At 44.1% G+C, this 21,083-nt stretch overlaps 1 long non-coding RNA gene across 1 annotated transcript; it reads right to left on the bottom strand.

The window, feature by feature from the left end:
• Positions 1-8,685: 8,685 nt before the first annotated feature.
• LOC146036152 (uncharacterized) lies at positions 8,686-16,660 on the bottom strand. Its single transcript, XR_014460781.1, has 3 exons — positions 16,234-16,660; positions 12,570-12,667; positions 8,686-9,170 (listed from the first exon to the last, which is right to left on the bottom strand). It is a non-coding gene; the product is annotated as an uncharacterized LOC146036152 (long non-coding RNA).
• Between the last annotated feature and the right edge of the window lie 4,423 nt (positions 16,661-21,083).

The raw sequence follows: 21,083 nt of genomic DNA on the forward strand, positions 1-21,083 counted from the left end.
ACATAATGCATCATTCATGAAGTAGTTGTACTGGTATTTGTTATGTAGCACTGGTGATAAAAAATTTTGGGCCCATACTATTCATATAGACCCCAAAGTGGGTAGCTACAGATACAGGTACGGGTTAGATGGGGTGTCCAAGGCATCCCTTTCATCCAGGACACCTCTCAATTACACAGGTTTGTGGGATGGGTTGGAGGTCCATTTTGACTGCCACATAACCGTTGTAGTTAAACAGGATCCAGGAGTAAAGGGATGAGTGGATCATTTGTGGATTAAAATCACCTGCTGCAAGCGTAGATTATGACCCATCAAATAGTGGAATCTATATTGTTGGTGAATGTTATTTATAAACTCTAGGATGTATGCTATAAATGGAGTAGGGGCCGGCCTACCTTGGAATGGAGTCACAAGTTGCCAGTGTCCCAGGAGCCTCCTCTACCTAAACACCCCCTGTAGTTCAGATTGTTTTTTTGCCGTCACAGAATTGTAGGTTGGTTTAGACAGAATTATGATTTTGAGGATGTGTACTGTGCATTCCTGACATTTGCATAACTCCCATGCCACGAACCATCACTGAACTTAGACTGAGCAGATTGTGACAAGTTCTTATTGACGGAGGCCATGACATGCTTGTCATTGGTTAGTCATGGGTGGGTTGTGACTGAGAAGAAACAATATGACTGTTATGTCTTCTGCAGAGTAAAGGGTAGAGGCCAAAAAAGACAGTATGTAGTAAATAAGTTTGCATGTATGTATATATGTATGTGTCATATCTATTTATCTATGTGTGTCTCTATCTCTCTACATAGATAGATATATATATATATATATATATACACACATGTCACCTAGCATTTGTGCAATTTATGTCGCAGTATGTGAAATGTATGCATGAATAACATGACTAATTTTTGCCCCTTTGACATGCCCACAGATGACACCACACCGGCAGATGAGGGGGTGCATGGGGCCATCCTGCGAGCGGAGCACCATTTGAGGCTCCTTCTAGCAGACCTGCAGGACATCAGGGATCTGCTGATTTAATTTATTATTTTATATTTTTTTTTTTATATGTTAATGGTGTTTTGAAATAAATTCTTTATGCAAGTTCACAGTTGTTGGTTTTATTTGCACTTGAAACAGTATATGTGTAGATTGTTTATAATCTTTTACACAGGGTGTAATACAAACCATTGCACTTACATTGCTGTAAGGGTTAATGTGTGCAATGCATGTGTTAGGCATGCTTGTAAGGATATATTGGCATCTAATTGATTCCAATTCCAAATAAGCTGTTTTTTATGAGGATAGGTAATTGAATAAGTGGATCATGTGATGTATTGCAGAAGATACTTCATAGTGGGTTGTTTGGCGTAAATACTCCGCTTACGGGCGGTAGCACCGCCTGGCTCCCGTTCGGATGCGGTATTTCCGAGCATACTCTGTAATACTCTGTAATACCGTGCAGAATCGGAGTGTTTCTCCCGCACACGCATGGTTTGTATGTCGTCCGTAAACACGCCCTGTTCTTAAAGAGTGAGTCCGTCCGAATGCGGAGGACACGTGGGCGTTTCTACGGACGATGGCCGCATGCGGCAAAACACCGTGGCGTGCGGACCGCTCCGTAAGAATGCGGGAATATCCGCACCGATCTGAATAAGGGCCATTAAGAGGAAAGTCCAGGAACAGAGCGTTATAGACACAGACACCCACTTTGAGTGACAGATGTAGCCAAATATATAGGAGATGTGTGCATAGGGGGGCTGTGTATACTACAGTACATCTGTGTGTGTGCAGGCTGTGTCTGTATGTATACTATATGTGTACATGTGCGGGCTGTGTATATGTATACTGTGTATATGTATACTGTATATGTATACTGTGTCTGTGCATAGAAGAGGTGTGTGTGTGTGTGTGTGTGTATGTGTGTGTATATATATATTTATATACTGTGTGTGCATACTGCAGGGGGGCTGTGTATATGTATACTATGTGTGTGGGCGTTCTGTATGTGTATACTACATCTGTGTGTATGTAGACTGTGTGTGTGTGTGTCGGCTGTGTGTATGTATACTATGTGTGTGTGTATGTATACTATGTGTGTGTCGGCTGTGTGTATGTATGCTATGCGTGTTGGCTGTTTATGTGTATGTATGCTATGTGTGTGTGTCTTGGCTGTGTGTATGTATACTGTGTGTCATACTTGCCTACAATCCCAGAATGGATGGAAGGCTCATAAAAATTGGGCACCATTCCTGGCCTCTCGGAAGTGTAGGCAAGTCTCCCAGAGCTTTATGTACTGCATGTATGCTTTGTTGGAAACATGTTGTGATGTGATTTCAGTATTAAAGTGTGAGTTTGTGTATGAACGGAAACCACCTCACAAGAATCCTGCGTTTGCTACTGGGTACTAGGGGTACAAGTGTCCCGGGTCCTGCCACCCTGAAGAGAGGGGAGGGCACGGGCCACTGTACCTGAAATGCCACAGCCTCCTTCCCTTGTCCTTCCCTTTTTAACCACTGGCTGGATGCTGCCGCCACTGACAAATAAAGTGGTTTCAGTGTGTGGCATGCAGCATTCGGCCAGCGGCTCAAAGGTGGGGTGCAGTGCACACCACCAGCAATGAGCATGAATCTCCCACTGTCAAAGAGAATTTAACCACCCCCTTCACAGGGAGCATGAAACCCAACCCCTGGGAATGAGCATTTCACCCCACCCCCTGGCAATAAGCATTTCACACCCCCTTCCCCCCGCTGGCAACGAGCATGAGACCCCTGGAAAGGAGCATGTAGCCCAGGGCAACAAGATGTAACCCCTGGCATCGAGTAAGAAATCCCTGGCATCAAGCATGTAACATCTAGCAACGAGCATGTAGGTGAATTTGTGTGGCATAATATGTAATAGGCATTACGGTGTGTGTGTGTGGCATTAGGACGTGTTGTGTAATATGTAATGGCCATTACGGTGTGTGGCATAATGTGTGTCAAATAATGTGTAATGGGCATTATGGTGTAGCATTATGTAGAATGGGCATTACTGTGTGTAGCATTATGTGTCATGGCCATTATGGTGTGTGGCATTATGTGTAATGGGCATTATGTTGGGTGGCATTATGTAGAATGGGCATTAATGTGTGTGGCATTGCGTGGGGTGGGCATTACTGTGCATGGCTTTATGTGTAATGGGCATTACTATGAGTGGCATTATGTCTAATGGGCATTACAGTGTGTGGCATTTTGTGTAATAATAGGCGGTGATGGACACGCCCCTGGAATGGTGCACCCCCTAAGAAAATGGGCTGCGCACGCCTATGAGGGGCATACAAACATCAAAACGGATCTTAAACAAAAGATCCTGGGTGGACTTTTTTGAAGAATAAATGGTATAAAAACTGATTTTTAGATTGTTGTCACAGGGATGTACTAGAGATAATTTTGTATGGTCACAGTGAAAATCCCGTTTTAAATCCTAGGGCGTTGGCTGCTCAAAGATGACCATCAACCACAGTATGTCTGGAAACACCTTCTCACATCTGGAAAAACAGATTATTTGCCTTTGGATGCGAGAAGGTGTTTCCAGACATAGGGCGGGATGTACTAAAGGGAAAATGCGGTAAAACGTGGGTTTTACTGCATTTTCCTATGTACCATTAGCCGTAAGCCCCGTCTCCACCTGGCAGGGTATCGCCTATAGCAGCCTATGGGATTCTATTGCCGCCCGCCGTCCGCGCGACCCCCCCCCCCTCCCGTCCTCCATCGATCTCCTCCTCCCCCAGCAGGTGTCATAGCCGGGAGGACATCCGGCTGCAGGGGGGAGGAGGAGATGCAGGGGGACAGTGACAGCCGCCGGGATGTGACGGAGACCCCCACACACCACATTACAGGGGTCTCCATCACCGCAACCCGATGCTAGCCGCATATGTTAGTACATATGCAGTAGCATCGCGGCGGCTGGCAGGCGAAGGGCGACGATGTATATTAATACATCCCGCCTATACTGTGGTTGATGGTCACCTTATAGCAGCCATCCCCCTAGGATTTAAAAAGTGATTTTCGATGTGAAAATACAAAATATTCTCTGGCACATCCGATAATATCACAGAGAACCTTTGTGACTCGGTAATGGCAGAGGGCTTAATGCCAAATGCTGCTAGTTCAGTCACAGAAGCGCTGGGTGCTTTACACAATGTACACAAGTACAGTGTGGGCGTGTTATTTCTTACACTACACAAGATTTACTAATGAGCACTGAGAGATGATCAATGAGCTCCCTAATTATAAGTGATAACATCATACCCTCCAAATGTACCGGTTTAGCCGGTCAGTACCATTTTTTAAAGGTCTGTACCGGCTAAAAATAAATTGATTGTGCCGATTGGGCCTAGCGGGGGTGTAAATAGTTAATACTGCCCAGCAGTGAAGCACCCATTCCCAGGTGCCGTGCAGTCCGGTAACGACAGCCAGAAGCGTGCGTCGAGCCGCGTCATGACATCAGTACACGGCCCGCGGACCTCCTCCCACAGGGCTGTCGCTGTCCATTATGACGCGGTAAAGGACACCCAGCCGGTGCATGCCCCAGGTGTCTGATCCCACGTCTGCAGTATGTAAAATAACTGTAAATATGGGAAAAATGTAATTTGTATATGAGTCCAATGCCCAGTACACATTCGGAAAGGGGGTGTGACCACGCCTTCTTTTGCCTGTGGCCATGCCCCTTTTTTGAATGTGTACCGATTTCTTGCCTTCAGATGTTGGAGGGTATGTAACATATAACTTCACTATTTATTCAGATCATTTACAGGAGTTTACACCTGCATTGTCATCACTTGTGCATTGTTTACAGTAAGCATAATACTTACACACCCCTGTTCAGATTTAGGAAGCTTGGAGAGAGATAAAGCAGAAAAAGATAAAATTCTGGCAATTTGCAGGCTATGATTGAAAAAATTGCTGGAATTGCAGTCTCTCCAGGCTTTGATAAATATTCCCTCAGATTGTGAAGGTGGCACCTAGAAGCTTGGACATGTGCTGCAACATCCGAGAGCGCGTCATATAATGACTTATATCTAAATGTAAATAAGCCCCAAAGCTTGTTAAAGAACCGACACTGATACATGTCAGGACTTGTTCCTGTATTGTGTTGTACACGTGGTTCCATATAAGTGGCCACGAGAAAACTTATTTAAAATGCATGTAACACATACTTGCCTACATTTGAAAACTAGTTTCAGGGACATTATAGTTGGTAGTAGAATTTGGGGGGGGGGGGGGCTTTTCATGCTCCACCCAAAGTTCGTGTCTAGTTCCATATATGGAGAGATTGTGAACGTGGCACCTAGAAGCGTGGGTGTGCACTGCTACATCTGAGGGGTATCTTGTAAAATGACTTATATCCAAATGTAGATGAGCCCCAGAGCAATTAGTAAGAGCTACTGTACTTGGTAAAGTGCTGGGAAATGGTGCTGATGATTCAATGTAAATGTATCTATCTTTTATTGCTTTTTTTTCCCCCCAAAATGCAACAGTGTAATGTGGGCTAGGTGACATGAGGGAGATTGCTAGACTAATGAGGGAGAGAGGGAGATTGCTGCTATTCAGGAAGTCTCCTGCAGAATGCAGGAGGGTAGGCAACTATGATGTAACATAGGAATCTTTGTGTACCTCTAAACTGTCCCCCAAAAACAGGATGTTCTCACGTCCCGCCCGGGGTCGAAAATATACTGCAGTGGGGACGGGGTCATTGGGAGTGCCTCCCTGTCATCCGTGAATAGATGCTGCAGCATCTATTCCTGCAGCCAGTGGGGCCTGGGGGCATAGCCGCTGGCCATGCCAATACAGCAGCAAAATGGGGCGTTGCCCCCCCACATTTTGGATGTGCGTCTGTGGTCTGCGGACAATGGAAAGTTGGGAGGTATATCTGTGTGCTATAAAACCAACCGTAGATCTCTAATTTCTCTTTGTTACCCCAAAAATGTAACAGCTGCATTATATGAGTTAGGAGAAATCAGGGACATTTCTAGATTTTTCAGGGAGTCGGGGAGATTACTGATTTTTCAGGGAGTCTCTCGCACAATAGTTTGTGCGAGATTATGTGTATGTCAGGCACAAATAGAAGCCCTCATTCAGGTCGGCTCTGTAAACTGCGAACATTGCTGCTTACAGAGCTCCTGAGATGCCCCCGCCAGGCCGATTACCCGCACAACCTCCCCCCTCCTGCCAAATACCCCCAGTACCATGTGAGGGGATGTGTATAAGACCACATCCCCTCGCATGTCTCCACTAGCTGGGGAAATCATTTGTATATGATATATATATATATATATAAAGTGCTAAGGTTATTTCTGATAAAGAAATACAATAATCTATCAAATAAAATATATGCAATTTATTACGTAAAAATCAACATATAACACAAATGTAAAGCAGGGTTGGTTACCCTCGCAGAATGGCCGGGAGGGTCCCGGAAATCCAATGGGGAGTGTCTGTGGGGCCATAGACGAATCGCGTCCTTGTAGCCTCACACACCGCTGTCGAATGCATGAAATTCCAGCACTGGACATTTTTTTCAGGTTTTTTCAGTGGCCATGCCCCGTTTTGCCCCTTTCCTGCCTGTCAGCGGCCCCTCCTCCCACTGCCACACTGAACTGGCTGCCTTCTCCCGGAGGGCAGCTATAAAGTAGGCAACCCGGGCATAAATATATAAAAATTAGTTTACATGACAATTTGGTGGGATCAATAAAAATTTTTAATTCTCATAGTTTTGGTGTAGCAGCAAAGTGAGACAGGTGAGTATTCCTCAATCAGGATAAAGTATATTTTCCATACTGTGAAGAAATTGGACCAGATGTAATGGTATATTGTACTTTTTAGGCCAATGTTGAAAAAAGTTGCAGGTCCCGGAATATTGCCCAGTTTGCTGCTACACCAACACTGGAAGAAAAAAAAAAAACAGTATTTTTGCTATGAGAATTCTCAATTTTTATTGATCCCACCAAATGCTTATGTAAACATACTCATTTTTATATATTTATGTGTTTATTTTTATGTACTAAATTGAATATACAGTATTTTATTTGATAGATTATTGTAATTCTTTATCAGAAATAACCCCAGTGCTGTATATACCTTTATTCTTCTGTTGATTTTATACTCGGAACCTTACGCACTCTCCTATACAGCAGCTGTAACTGTACCATTTGGTTCTCACACTTCTTGTCTTTTCCAAATACTGTCCGGTGCACTGAAATTACATTTTATACAGTAGTTGCAAACCTGATGAAGAAGGCACAGCCAAAAGGGTCAAGAACCAAAAGGCCAAGGCTGGTGTTCTCATCATTGTCATCATCATAATCATCATCAATAAAGGTTACACAAGTCATCTAGCACCTGGCAAGCATAAGCTTTTTAAGAAGTACATCCGGTGACACGGTTAAGTGTCATTATGTTGTCCCTCCGGTTTGGGTGCCACGTGTACATGAACCAGGTGTAAATGTCCACATGTCTAATGTATACTATAGGGACAAAGTCTTTGGACACCTGACCATTACACCAACAGGTACTTTAATGACATTGCCATCAAATACATATAATTGAATATGGGGTAGGTTCCCATTTTGGAACTATAACTGTTTCCACTCTCCTCGGACGGCTTTCCACAAGTTGTTGTAGTCTTTCTGCTAGAATTTGTTCTCATTCATTCTTGGGAGCATTTATGAGTCATGAACTGATGTTGGATGAGAAGGCCTAGCTTTCAACCTCTATTCCAGTCCATCCCAAAGGTGTTCGATGGGTTGAGTTCAGGGGTCAAATCTTCTACACCAAACTCATCAAACTATATCTTTATGGTCATTGCTTTGTGCACTGGGGCACAGTACTTTTGGACAAGAAAGGGGCCTTCTCCAAACTGTAGTCACAAAGTTGAAAGTATAGCATTGTCCATAATGTCTTTGTATTCTGAAGCCCACACAGTCCCATACCATTATTCCTCCTCCACCAAACATCTAAATTGGCATAATGCAGTCAGATAGGTCATGTTCTCTCAGCATCTACCATCCCCAGACTCGCATCTACCATCCCCAGACTCGCCCTCCTGACTGTCAAACAGAGAAGCGTGATTCATCACTACACAGAAAAAGTTCCCACTGTTCCACATCCTAGCGTCAGTGCTTTACACCACTCCATCTGATGCTCGGCTTTGGACTTGGTGATGTGAGGCTTGCATGCAGCTGCTCGACCATGGAAACCCATTTCATTAAGCTCCTGCCGCAAAGTTTCTGTGCTTACATTGATGCCATCGGAAGTTTGGAACTCTTCAGCTATGGAATCAGTCAAGCGATGGAGACTTTTACGCACCGCATACGCCTCATCATTCTGTGATTAGACATGGTCTTCTTCTTCATAGCTGAGTTGCTGCTTTTCGTAAACGCTTCCACTTTCTAATAATACAATTTACAATTGACTGTAGACTATTCAAGATGAAAAGGTGGCATCCTATCAGAGTACCATGCTTGAAGTCACTAAGTACTTTCAAATGTCCTATTTTGTATCATAAATGTTTGCAAATGGAGACTGTACTGTATTGCCAGGTGCTTGACTTGATACACCTGTGGCAACGGGTCTGATTGAAACACTTGAACAGGTGTACCCAACTACTTTTGTCCATGTAGTGTATGCACAAATCTAGAAAAATATGCAGTTTGGTGTGCATGAGCTGTACGGAAATGTGTGGTTACATCAAAACCATTGATGTACGGTCCTGCTTTCATGAGACACAACTGAGATGTAGTGGGTGAGTTGTGTGCTCTGAACTAAAACCTTAAGAATGTTGGGTACACACCAAATTAGGTCACTTGGTTGAGGTGATTGACCCATATGATCTCCCCAAATTATGCTAGGCACCTCAATTTTACTCTGTTGTATTTCAGAGTTTAGAATAATTATCTGATTTGCAGTGTTTAGTATTGGAGTATGTATTTTTAAATTTCATTTTTTTTTCTGAATGGCAGTCAGGAGCTTTTTACTCTTCACTTTATCCATAGTAAATCCATATATCATAGATTCCCTCAGTCTTCCTCTCCACTTCGCCCATTCTTTGGAAAATCATACTGTATGCACAATATACTTTGTTGGGCTATGGTCAGTTCCTTGCATACAGTACAGGTAGGTACACTGGAAAACGAAACAAAAAATATTGAATTGACTGGTTTGACTAAAACAATTGTAAGTGAATATGAGTTAATATTTTGTTATTTTATCATTTATAGAATGCATGCATTACTTTCCAGCAAGGTAAACATAATTTCCCACAATTTCCCTGCACTTGCAACAGTAACCTACTGTATTTGTACTTGATTCAGAGGACGCCTGCTCGATTTTGTGATAGATGGGTGCTGTAGGGTGATATGTGCATTTGTCAAAGGCGCACTGCAATGTTAAAGTTTATAGCTATAATAGATTATTATTATTATTATTATTATTATTATTATTATATTATTATTATTATTATTATTATTATTATTATTATTATTATTATTATTATTATTATTGTTGTATTATAATTATTATTATTATTATTATTATTATTATTATTATTATATTATTATTAATAAGGACTTATAGCCAAGCAATGTGAATGTTAAAACTGTGCAGATGGGGCAGCGATTAGTATTGTGCCTAGGGGCGCCTGATTCCTAAATCTGCCCCTGGCTATGTTCATGCATTTGCAGCCATTAGTCTGACTGGGATATGGGTGGAATTTAATTAACCCTTCAAATTAACAGTATGTAAAGAGGTGGTGGTGTAGCCTTCAGTAAATAGTTCTAAGTCTATTGAATTCACTTAAAACCTCATTTTAACACCCATTAACTTAACTTGCTCATGGACCAATGCATTTACAGGGTCGTGGCACCTGTTATCCAGCTAGCTATTGGTAATTTTTCGTTTTATTTTTTGTCTATAAAGAAGCACACAAAAAATCCCTGATAAGTGCAGTGTTGCGGTGCCGACTTTGGGGCTATTTGAACAGCACCGGGGAATCAATTAGCCCGCAGTTAGTAACTGTGGTTAAGTGAATTCCCCACTATGTATATATGACTTCCGCTTAAGGGTAGTAGTAGTAGTAGTACGTTTATTTATAAGGCGCCGCAAAGTGTCCGCAGCGCCGTACATAGCAAACAAAAAAAAAAAAAAATTACAAGGTAACGTACAGGGTGTGTAGAAAGATACAGTATAAATAGGGGTATAGCTGGTAGAACTAAAATCAGCATCAGTTCAGAAGTAGGTGTCAAAATTGTCAAGGAGACTGAAGATGAAGTAGAGGAAGGGAAGAACAGGACAGGAGCACAGGTGAGGTAATGAGGTAGGGTGAGTACGTGAGGAAGGAGGGCCCTGCTCATAAGAGTTAACATACTAAAAATAGGTGGGTGGACGAACGAAATACAATAGGATAAGTAGGAACGGAGGGGAACGGAGGCAGGATAGGAGGATCAAAAGAGGTTAGGAGGAGGGATAGGCTAGTCGAAAAAAGTGGGTTTTGAGGGAGCGCTTGAAGGAGGTAAGGGAATCAGATAGCCTGATGGGTGGCGGGAGGTTGTTCCAGTGCAGGGGGGCAGCGCGAGAGAAATCTTGGACACGGGAGTGGGAGGAGGTGATTAGGTGAGAGGTCAGTCGGCGGTCAGCGATGGAGCGAAGAGGACGGGAGGGAGTGTGGATAGAGATCAGTGAAGAGAGGTAGGGAGCTGTGGAGGAGGAGAGAGCCTTGTAGGTGGTGGTGAGGAGTTTAAAGAGAACTCGGAAAGGAATGGGGAGCCAGTGAAGAGATAAACAGAGGCGGAGGTAGAGCGGCGGGAGAGGAAGATGAGCCTAGCAGCAGCGTTAAGAATGGATTGGAGAGGTGCGAGGCGGGTGAGAGGTAGCCCAGAGAGAAGGATGTTGCAGTAGTCAAGGCGGGAGATGACAAGAGAGTGAATGAGAATTTTGGTCGCGTCAGTGGAGAGGAATGGTCTGATGCGTGAGATGTTGCGTAGATGAAAGCGGCAAGACTGTGAGAGAGCACGAATGTGGGGGGTGAAAGAGAGGGAGGAGTCAATGATGACACCGAGGCAGCGCGTTTGGTCGGTGGACGTGATCTCGGTTTCACCAATGCTGATGGAGATAGTGGGAGAAGAGGGGATGTTCGGGGGATGGAAGATTAGAAGTTCAGTTTTAGCCATGTTTAGTTTCAGGAAGCGTTGGGTCATCCAGGCTGAGATGGCCGTGAGGCATTCGGAGACCTTGGACAGAAGTGATGGGGATAAGTTGGGGGAGGAGAGATAGATTAGGGTATCATCAGCATAAAGGTGGTAATGAAAACCATAAGAGCTGATGAGGGTGCCCAGAGAGGTGGTGTAGAGGAAGAAGAGGAGAGGGCCAAGGACTGACCCTTGGGGAACACCGACTGGCTGGGGGGTAGTAGGAGAGGAGGAGCTCGGAGTGGAGACGGAGAAGGAGCGATCGGAGAGGTATGAGGTGAACCAGGAGAAGACCGTGCCAGTGATGCCAAAGGAGCGGAGGGTGTTGAGCAGGAGAGGGTGGTCAACAGTGTCAAAGGCAGCCGACAGATCAAGCTGGATGAGGATAGAGAAGAGGCCTTTGGATTTAGCCGATAGTAGATCGTTAGTGACTTTGGTCAGGGCAGTTTCAGTGGAATGTAAAGGGCGGAACCCGGATTGGAGGGGGTCTAGAATGGAGTTAGCAGTAAGGTGGCTTAGGAGACGATTATAGGTCAGACGTTCTAGGAGTTTGGAGGCAAAAGGGAGGAGGGAGATGGGCCTGTAGTTGGATGGAGAGTTGGGGTCCAGATTTGTTTTTTTGAGAATTGGGGAGACAAGAGCGTGTTTGAAGGAGGAAGGGAAGATCCCAGAGGATAGGGAAAGATTAAAGAGGTGAGCCAGGTGAGAGCAGACTGATGGACTGAGACGACGGATAATATTGGAGGGGATAGGATCAAGCGGGCAGGTGGAGGGAGAAGCGGATTGAAGGATAGAGTGGACTTCAGCAGCAGTGGTGGGGTAAAATGAGGACAGGGGTTGGAAGGAGGGGAGTGGAGATGTAGGAGGGGAGGAGGGAGAGGGTGAGGTCATGGCAGCAGTGATGGCAGTCCTGAGAGAGGAGATTTTGGTTGAAAAGTAGGTAGCAAAATCAGCGGCTACGATGGAGGACGGAAGAGCTGGAGGAGGGGGGGAGAGCAAGGAGTTGAAGGTGGCGAAGAGCCTGCGGGGATTGGATGATTGGGACAGGATGAGGGACTTAAAGTAGGATTCCTTGGCCAGAGCAAGGGCAGAGCTGAAGGAGGAAAGAATGAATTTGAAATGGAGATAATCCGCAAGGGAGCGTGATTTCTTCCAGAAGCGCTCAGCAGTGCGAGAGCACTTTTTAAGGAATCGGGTGATAGGTGAGTGCCACGGTTGGGGGTTGGAGCATCGAAGGGGGATAGAGGAGGGAGGGCAGGCAGAGTCCAATGCCGAAGATAGGGTGTCATTATAGAGGGTGACACAGATATACATTTATAGACTAAACTATTAAACTTACCCAAAAGCAGGTAACCAAGGACAGTACCGTCCCACACATTGATGCCAGTCCAATAAGAATAATAGCCCAGCTGCTGAGCCCCTTCTGTGAGCTTACTTCTGCAAAATGTAAAACAAAGGATTTAATGCTCATAGTGGAGTTTCCCGATTCTTGTGGTCTGATTGATGACATCGTCAACACATTACAGGATAAAAAGACAAAAGATTAAAGCTGGGTACACATATATACAATCGTCAGCCCATTCGGCTGACTAATTTAGACGCGTGCCCCGTCTATATAGCAGTTTGCCATAGTCACCCTGCCAGCTGACTAATTTAGACGCGTACCCCGTCTATATAGCAGTTTGCTATAGTCACCCTGCCAGCTGACTAATTTAGACGCGTACCCCGTCTATATAGCAGTTTGCCATAGTCACCCTGCCAGCTGACTAATTTAGACGCGTACCCCGTCTATATAGCAGTTTGCCATAGTCACCCTGCCAGCTGACTAATTTAGACGCGTGCCCCGTCTATATAGCAGTTTGCCATAGTCACCCTGCCAGCTGACTAATTTAGACGCGTACCCCGTCTATATAGCTGTTTGCCATAGTCACCCTGCCAGCTGACTAATTTAGACGCGTACCCCATCTATATAGCAGTTTGCCATAGTCTCCCTGCCAGCTGACTAATTTAGACGCATACCCCGTCTATATAGCAGTTTGCCGTAGTCACCCTGCCAGCTGACTACCCCGTCTATATAGTGGTTTGCTATAAGTATGCCCTTAACCCAGCCCATTATGATATTTTTGTTTATATATGACGTGTCAATAGCCCAAATCGAGAGAGTGTGTACGGTGGTACAATCTTTTTTCTTGCAACTGTTTGGACGGGAGTAGATCAGACATCGCAAGTAAAATTGTACAGGTGTGTACGCGCATATCGGCTAGTGTTTGTGGACAGTCGGTCGCATGTATGGTCGATCGAACGCTCGCAAGAAAACAGGGATTGTATAGACCACGGTTCTTCAAACTGCACCCCTCCAGATGTTGTGAAACTACAAATCCCAGCATGCCTTGCCACAGTTTTAACACTCCCTTATAGCAAAACTGTGGCAAGGCATGCTGGGATTTGTAGTTTCACAACATCTGGAGGGCCGCAGTTTGAAGACCCATGGTATAGACGTATACCCAGCTTTTCTTGTATATCACCACAACAGATTTGTGAAAATATGTTAATGCAGGACGTTTGTACATTCCAGGCAGTAGAGAGCCTGGTTGGGCCCAGGTACTTTTCAGGGGGTGTGGCCTAGCTGCATGAGGTGTGGCTATGCACCCTCAGAATAAAATACAGAACAAATAGTACTTTAAGCACCTCCCTGGCCACACTACAGTTCAGCACTCAGCAGCATGTGCTGTGTTGAGAAGAGCTGCTGCAGCTGCCACAGAGTAATGAGGCCTGAGTAATTAGTACCCGCTCCCTCCCCCTCTCTTGGCACCACTGCTTTCAGTGTCCTTGATCCCTGTGAAATCAGATTTCCTCACAGTAGCCATTTTGTCTGCTACCATGTTTATAAATGGTTAAAGCTGACATTCTGATTTATTCAAATGTACTATAATGAAGTCATTGGGCAGTATTCAATGAAAAAGTTCTCCGTGCATGGAGAGCGTTTTATTTAGCTCTCCATGCACTCTCCGTGTTCCGGAGGGCACGCTGCCACTCCTGCTCCCTCTATTCAATGTGGTTAAGACTCGCCGCCACTCGCGGCGAGTCTTAACCCCTGCAGGGAGCAGGGAGCTTTCAGGGAGCCGGAAGCAGCCAGAGAGATTAAAGTCTCCCTGGCTGCTCCAGAGGACTGTGGAGGGGAGGGGGGCTCTCCAGGACCCAGGCTGCACCCCCCTATAGCCAGCGGGGGACCCAGTATTCACTGCACCGTTCGTGCATAGTTACGTTCGGCTGCAGTGAATATATGAATATCTAATGAGCGGCTCGAGCGCTCGGGCCCCCTGCTGGCTGCACTGTGTAAAAAAAAAGAAAAAAAAAATTAAAAAAAATATTTTTTTTAAAATTAAATATATATTAATGTGCTATAAGCACATGAATAAAAATAACATGCCCCTTCACAGGAAAAAAAACCTGATTTTTTGACACCAAAATTTAAAAAAAAAACCTTTACGTTCAAAAGTTCACATTCCAGCTCTCCATCAAAAGATGGAGAATTGCTACACGGAGAGAGACGGAGAAAATCACTTAAAAAGACGGAGAATATTTCACATTGAATAGGGTAGCTCGCTTTTGGAGAGCAAAATGCTCCATCCAAGGCGAACAAAGCACAAGTTCTCCACAAAACACGGAGAACTTTTCTCATTGAATACTGCCCATTGTTAAAGATGTAACTAAAAGTAGCCATAACCCCATATACACTATGACAATCCCTGCTGACGCCGATATTGGCAGCGGCGGGGACGTCGCATTGTCAAGTGCATACACACACGTGAGGGTGCTGACTGGGGGGGGGGGGGTGTGACCGCAGCATGGCCATCATTAACTATGATCTCTCTTGTCCAAACATGCTTGGAGCGCGCATCCTTAACGATGCACAGCGTACACACTGGACGATATTGTTCACAATATCGTTCAGCAAGCCCTTTCTGAATGATATTGTGACCAATATCTTCTAGTGTGTGTGGGCCAATAGTATGCAGTAAGCTGAGATATAGGGAGGAATTTGAGACTTAAGGCCCATACACACTGGATGACTTTCAGCTCAAAGCCGCCGAGTGTGTATGAGCGGTGAGTGCTGCTGTGCGCTCCAGCATCATCGCCAGGAAAGACATTCATCTGCTGGTATTACCAGCAGATAAGCGGCTTTGAGGACGGCTTTGCATAGCGCTGCGCTATGTAAAGCCGTCCACCCCCCGCTGACAGCGCATGGCAGGGGGAAAGCCACTCAGTGTGTATGCACGTAGCAGCTTTCCCCCAGCAATGACAGTGGTCCTCACTGTCCATACACGCTGGGCATAATCGCCCAATTTGTATGGACCTTTAAGGCCCATACACACTAGAAGATATGAAAGACAATTTCCCTTGAGCTGATCATGAAAGATATTGTGCATACACACTGAATGATTTTACGAAAGACATGAAAGACAAAAGATATTGGCACCAATCTTCTGAGACACTTCAGTGACTGTACATTAGCATGCAAAAACATTGGTGACTACTGGCTTATAAAATGTGCATGCATGCTAAAACATTGGTGGGCCGTGAGGAGGACAAAGTTTTATAACATGGGTGGCCAGTGGTCGGAGTACTCACAATATATTGAGCTCCGACTTGTGCTGCTGCTTCTTCCAAGCTGTGGGTGGGGCGCAGTGGCGTAAGTTCATATCAGGTGCCCGGAGGCGGCAAAGATGGTAGTGCCCCCCCCCAACTACACATACATAGCATAAGTGACCCCCAAATCTACAGACAGCACCTGCAACCCCCCCCCCCCTCCCCATCACCAAACACATGTGTGTATATATACACACATACATACACACAGTCACACGCATGCATACGTTCACTCACAAATATACATAGTCAAACACCTGTATGCATACATATACAGTCACACCCATGCACACATACAGTATAATAGTAATGTACACAGATAAATATATAGTGCACATTCCTGTCACACTCACCATGATGCTGGAGGGCCTGCCGTTTAGCCCCGCCCCCTTTTCGGGCTGCTCCTCGAAGCCTGCTAGGGTGATTTATAAAAACTCTTGGGAGGCTGGGAAGGGGTGTGAGGAGCTGACATTATTAGCCCCCTATTTGTCTGGCTGCTGGAGAACTGACAGCTGCATTACAGTGACTCTGTCAGTGAGTGAAGAGAAACTAAAGTAAATTAAAGCTCCCAGCAGCCCTGAGCTTCCTGCAGCAAGGGCTGCTAGGAACTGTAGTTACTTTCAGTTTCATCCCTACCCTGCACACATGACCCGGCTGCTGCAGCAATGATATCGGCACTCACTTTGATCTGACTCCTGCGTCGGATCATGCCCCCATAGTTGTGGTGCTGGCTCCTTCTTTCCTGTGACAGCTGCAGCAGCAGGTATGTTACTGCTCACTGCAGAAGTCACAGGCTCCTGGTGCCGGCTCCTCAGTGCCCCCCTAGTGGCTAACGCCCGGCGGCCAATGTCTCCATTGCCTCCGGGAGTTACGCCACTGGTGGGGCGGCATGTGTTGCCGGTGAGTAGAGACAGAAGGAGCTCCAGGCAGCGCGGGGCAGGGTGGTGGTGTGTGCTGCTGCTCTCTGATGGCAGTGGGGAGAGCCCGGAGAGGCAGCAGGGGAGTGTCTACCAGCATCAATATCGCTAATGTCATTCGGCACAGCTACACACATAGGGGCAGATTTATTAAGCCTAAAGTAGAGATAAACTGAGGATAAGGAAAAGTGAGAAAAAGCACCAGCCAATCAACTCCCAACTGTCATTTTCAAACATAGTTCATTGGCTGGCACTTTATCTCCTTTTGCCTTATCCCCAGTTTATCTCCAGTTTATCTCTTCTCCAAGCTTAATAAATCAGCCCCATAGTGATGTGTCGAACGACATTACCAAGATTGACCTGATTGAGCTGCATGTTCAGCAGATACTGACGACCATTAACAATACACTGTGGTGCGCATCGTTAACAATATTAGGCATACATACTAGAAGATATTGTTATCAATGTGGTTTAGAAGCTCCTTTCTGAACGATATTGATTCCACTGTCTTCTAGTGTGTATAGGCCTTTATTGTTGCACCTGAAACTCAAGAACACTAGACATTTATTTGCTAAGGAAGTGATTAATAGTATACCTCGTTTCATTGCATTATTTTACATAGTGTAATACTGCCCTCTAGAGACTAAAGTTACTTTTTGTAACTTGTAGCAATATGTTTTAATATGTATTTAAATATACATCAAGATAAGCAATTGAGACGTCCAGAAGGTTGTCCTTTACCCATATGCAAATAAAGGTCTATAAGTTGGAAATAAATTTTACTGACATAAGCAGAGTGAATCTGTATTCACACAAAGCTTGTTGTGTGGCCACATCTGAATACATCTGAATGGCTTTACAAAAAGGAAAACCAGTGGGCGCCTTCTGTACACTAAAATAATTTAATAAGCAATACACATAACATATATCACAATTCACAAAAACATAAGACAATAACTTGCATGCATGCAAAAAAGGCAAAAAATAAAAATATATACTCTAAAAGGCCATTTCAATGCAATTGCATAATAGTAAAAGTATGTAACAGATAGTTACCAAGTCCTAATTGGATGGTGTGGTTGCTGAGGTAGAACCGATATTTGCAGTCCCACAAATGGTATGGATTTATCCAAGAGAACGATGATAATGTGGGCAATGCTGGATAGAATCCCAAATTGGATCAAACAGGGGCAAGCAGATCTTTTTACTCACCGCCCTTGTGAATTGAGATATATGTTATGTGTATTGCTTATTAAATTATTTTAGTGTACAGAAGGCGCCCACTGGTTTTCCTTTTTGTAAAGCTTCTCTTGTAGAGGGCGGCAACCCTCCACCAGAGGGCAGCATTCTGTACAACACACAGCACACTTGCCCCTAGCGCTCAAAAAAACCTTGTCGAACATCTGAATGGCTGCCTGCTTGCTGTAACTTGGCGAATCAAGGGGTAATGTAAGTATAGATTTAATATCCCCAACTATAAATATGCACCATTGCTCAAACCATTGGACCGGTGCAAATAAAGGACTGTACACCTTGCAACTGTCACTGTGTATTGTAGTTGGGTCTCCGATGCAGGTCTGTTTCACGGAGATTGCACTAAACAGATATTTAGCAGAATTAGCAAACAGATCTAACCATTAATATTTTTAGTAGACAAATAGTAATTACTTTGACAGTATATCTTGTTACTTAGGGTGTTGTGTAAAATGCATTGCTGATATAAGAGCTCTTGGTAGAAGTGCATCATTACCTATGTTATGTGCAATAACTGGTCTTTCAAGTCTGGATTCTGATGCTTTGGAAGTTGTTTTAGCCTTTTCATTAGCTTTGAAGCCAACACTACGTACAGTAACCTGTTCTACAGATGGAGTGGTTAGCACTGTAGGGATTGTTTCTGTGGTTACTGCTGTTGCCCCTTTTGCGGTTGATACTGCTATACTTTCCATGACTAATCTTCTTATACTTTCTGTTCCTGGTACTGTTGTATCTCCTGTGAATGATGCTGTTGTACCCTTTTGGGTTGATAGTGCTATACTTTCCATGACTAATCTTCTTATACTTTCTGTTTCTGGTACTGTTGTATCTCCTGTAGATGATGCTGTTGCCCCTTTTGCGGTTGATACTGCTATACTTTCCATGACTAATCTTCTTATACTTTCTGTTTCTGGTACTGTTGTATCTCCTGTAGATGATGCTGTTGTACCCTTTGGGGTTGATAGTGCTGGTCCACCTGTAGTTATTAATGTATCTTCTGTTGTTGCTAATGTGACCTCTTCTGAAGCTTTCAGAAGGAACGCTGCAGTTGTTGTGGTTGTTCCTTTTGTGGCTGATATACTGTTTGTTACTTCTGTCCCTTCCACTGTATTATGTTCTGGTGTAGTTAATGAACTTGTGCTTTCTTCATTTGCTGCAGTTGTGTATGTGGTGGTTTCTGCTGCCTCCTTTGATGTGGCCTTCTCTTCAATTCCATCTTTTCCTTTTGTGGTTTCTCTAGTTCCGAATCCTGTAGTTAATGATTTTGAACTTAGTGTAGATGTTGTTGACATTTCCTCTATATCTTTAGCCATTATACCTTGGGTAGTTATTGCTGTATCTTGTGTTATTGCAGAGGTTTCACCTTTAGTTGTTGACACTCTTATGCCTTCTGATAATGCTGCTGTGGTGTTTGCTGATATTAGTTTTGTGGTCTCTGTAAATGTTGTTTTAGTAACCTCTATAGTTGACCCTGCAGCAACATTGGTAGTTGGTAAAAGTTTGCTGTCTGTTGTTGGTGCTGTAGTATCTTCTAGAGATGATAATGGTGTTCCCTGCACATTAAGGGCTGTGCTTCCTATTGTAGTTCCTTCTATTGTAGTTTCTGCAGTTGCTGATGTTTCACCTTTTGATGTTGACACTGTGACGCTACCTACTGTAGTTCCTTCTGTTGTACTTTCTGCAGTTGCTGATGTTTCACCTTTTGATGTTGACACTGTGATGCTACCTATTGTAGTTCCTTCTGTTATACTTTCTGCAGTTGCTGATGTTGACACTGTGATGCTACCTATCGTAGTTCCTTCTGTTGTTCTTTCTGCAGTTGCTGATTTTTCACCTTTTGATGTTGACACTGTGACACTACCTATTGTAGTTCTTTCTGTTGTACTTTCTGCAGTTGCTGATGTTTCACCTTTTGATGTTGACACTGTGACGCTGCCTATTGTAGTTCCTTCTGTTGTACTTTCTGCAGTTGCTGATGTTTCACCTTTTGATGTTGACACTGTGATGCTACCTATTGTAGTTCCTTCTGTTGTACTTTCTGCAGTTGCTGATGTTGACACTGTGACGCTACATATTGTAGTTCCTTCTGTTGTACTTTCTGCAGTTGCTGATGTTTCACCTTTTGATGTTGACACTGTGACGCTACCTATTGTAGGTCCTTCTGTTGTTCTTTCTGCAGTTGCTGATGTTTCACCTTTTGATGTTGACACTGTGACGCTACCTATTGTAGTTCCTTCTGTTCTACTTTCTGCAGTTGCTGATGTTTCACCTTTTGATGTTGACACTGTGATGCTTTTGGTAAGTGCTGATGTTCCTGCTGAAGATATTAATGTTGTGCTTTCTATAACGGATGCTGTTGCTACTTCTACAGTTGAACCTATACTTATTTTGTTACTATTTGCTGTTGTACTTTCTGTAATTGATGCTGTTCCCTCAGGAGTAATTGGTATTGTACCTATTGTATTTACTTCTGTGCTTGTTGCTGTTGTAACATCTACAGTTGACGCTGTAGCAACTATGGTGGGTTTTGTTGATGCAGTTACTGCTGGTGGTGCTAAAGTACCTGTTGACGATAAGCCTTCTGCAGTTGATGTTGTTGTACCGCCTGTTGAAGATAAGGCTGTTGCTTCCACAATGGATAGTACTGTGGTACCTATTGTAGTTATGACTGTAGTAGCATCTGTAATTGATGTTTCACCTTTTGTTGTTGATACTATGATGCCTTCTGTAAGTGCTGATGTTGTTCCTGCTGAAGATTTTGTGCTTAGTGTAAATGCTTCTGTTGTCAATTCTGATGTTGTCAAGTTTGTGTTTACTGTAGTTGATGCCGTAGGAAGTTCTACAGTTGAAGCAGCAAATTTAGTGGTTTCTGATGTTGTTTCTCCTGTGGCTGTTGATATGCTACCTTCTACTGATGAAGCTGTAGGACTTTGTGTAGGTGATGCTGTTAGTGCTGTGGTTACTATTGTTATTGCACCTACCGTAATTGGTGAGGTTTCACCTTCCATTGTTGATACTATTATTTCTTCTGT

Source organism: Crinia signifera, chromosome 9, assembly GCF_055691185.1.
Source record: "Crinia signifera chromosome 9, ASM5569118v1, whole genome shotgun sequence".
NCBI lineage: Eukaryota > Metazoa > Chordata > Amphibia > Anura > Myobatrachidae > Crinia > Crinia signifera.